The sequence below is a fragment of the Lactuca serriola genome, chromosome 2 (assembly GCF_051521515.1).
Source record: "Lactuca serriola cultivar US96UC23 chromosome 2, Lser_US96UC23_V15, whole genome shotgun sequence".
Classification (NCBI taxonomy): domain Eukaryota; kingdom Viridiplantae; phylum Streptophyta; class Magnoliopsida; order Asterales; family Asteraceae; genus Lactuca; species Lactuca serriola.
In genome coordinates, this window is record NC_136409.1 from 126,320,622 (window position 1) to 126,322,795 (window position 2,174).

At 41.4% G+C, this 2,174-nt stretch overlaps 1 non-coding gene across 1 annotated transcript; it reads left to right on the plus strand.

Annotated features, from left to right (window-relative positions):
• The first annotated feature begins 881 nt into the window (after positions 1-881).
• On the plus strand, positions 882-988 carry LOC145091146 (small nucleolar RNA R71). The gene has a single exon (XR_013702034.1). It is a non-coding gene; the product is annotated as a small nucleolar RNA R71 (small nucleolar RNA).
• Positions 989-2,174: the final 1,186 nt, after the last annotated feature.

Consider the following 2,174-nt stretch of genomic DNA (forward strand, 5'->3'; position numbering starts at 1 on the left):
TGGACTCGGCGAGTAGAGTCTGTGTCATGCATAATTTTATTTTGATTTTGTTTTTCTGCATCCTCCTTTTGCAAGTCTTTGGGGGCTTCATTTTGAATGGGGGCTAGAGGAGTAATTATCTTCCCACTTCTTGTTGTGACTAGGTTTATGTGCGTGCCTCATGGGTTGTTTTCGGTTTTACTAGGAAGTTCGCCAGGTGATCTTTGATTGATTTGTTGAGCAAGTTGCCCAAGCTGCGTTTCAATGTTGTGGATGGATGCTTGTTGATTTCTAAGCATGGTTTTGGTTTCTTGGATTGCAGCATCATGATCATTATGTCTCTTTTCTAAAGCAGCTACACATTTGGTAAGCATCTCTTCCAAACTTGGTTTTCTTTCTTGTGCAGGCTCCTCCTTTTGGTAAAAACCTCTTCCCTTTTGCTTGTACTTATCCTCCTTAGCCTTCTTGTACTCATCATAAGGGAGCCATTCCTTCTTTGGTTTACGCCAATCTTCATCATATCGGTCCCCACTTGAGTAACAAACTTGCACCTTTTTGTCGCCATTCTCATCCAAGTCGCAATCTCTAGTAAGGTGAGGCCCATTGCAATTATCACAACCCACCCGAATAGCATGTATCATTTGATCCATTTTATCCATCCTCTTATCCATGGTTTTTAGCATAGCCATGACTGCTGACAAGTCTTCTGAAGCTGCATAGGCAGCCCCCTAGTCACATCATTTCTTGGATTATGGTATTCTCTAGAATGCTTAGAGAATTCTTCAATCAATTGCTTTATTACTGGAGGTGCCTTCTTCGTGAGTGGACCTTGCGAGTCAAGTAATTGCCTTGTGGTAACATTTACTCCATCATAAAAGATGGAGACTTCTTGTTGACTATTGAGGTCATGATGTGGTCAATTCCTTAGCAAGGTCTTGTACCTCTCCCAAGCTTCATATAGTGACACTCCTGTTTGTTGTTCAAAGTTAGCAATGGCTTTCTTGAGCTTGGATATCTTGGATGGCGGGAAGAATTGATCAATGAATTCTTCTTTCATTTGATCCCATGTAGTGATCAATCCGGGGGGCAATGACTTGAGCCAATCCTTTGCAGCACCCTTCAAAGTAACCGGAAGCATGCAAAGTAGCTGAGTTTCCCGAGGCACATTTGGAACATTGAAATAATCAGCCACATCATTGACTTCATCCAAGTGCTTGTAAGCATCTTCATGGTCTTTGCCGGTGAAGGGGATCTCCTTGAGTAAAGAAAGAATGTGACCCTTAAGCTCAAAAGTAGTAGTTGCAGGAATTGCTGGTTGCACAAGTCCCGGGCCAGTGTCATCGCAGATCCTCTTCTTCCGTTCTCCCATGGGGATTTCATCAATGTTAGCCATGGTAAGTGCTAACTCGTCGCCGGAATCGGAGTCGTGCCCATATGTAGGTTCTTCTTCCTCCTCGGTGTCGTACTCGGTGTCTTCTTTGCTCGGGTCTTCTGTGACAACCCGAAATTTCCATTCTGTTTAACATATCAAGTCAATAGAAGTTAGAACAGTTGCAGTAAATTTTCAGACTTTTGGTATAAGTTTGGGTATTTCAAGATTTACACTTTAAGGGATATCAGGAGAGAGGATGCACTAGGGTATTGTGCAACTCTATTATTCCAAAACTCTATGATATTAGAGTTCAATGCCTGAATAAAATATTTTCTACTAAAAACCCTTGGAGTATATATAGGATTCTGAGCCATATTTATTCATTTGTTACATTTACAACTAGAGAAAAGCCGAATTCTCTCTCAAGGATCTTCGGACTTTCTTCCCAAAACGTGAGTACCTCTATCTAAGTGTGTTATAAGGCTTGATATGTGTCTAATACACTAGAAATCAAAGGAAACCATCAAGATTTAAGAGTTTACGGCCCAAGAACGTCTTGGACCGTAAACCCTTCTTTAAGGGGAAAAGAGTGCCCTAGTCCCTTCCTCTTGCAATGAAACTAGTTTAGACTTGTACCCTAATGTGTTTAGGACTAGAAAACACCTCTAGAACACCAAGAGTAAGGTGTTCACGGCCAAAGAAGTTCTTGGACCGTGAACTCCAAACAAAAGTTCCAAAGTGTGCTTTAAACCCTCCAAAAGCCTTGGACACTAGCCTAGATTAGTTCTTAGTTAAATTAGGGACTTGAAATCACCAAAAACAC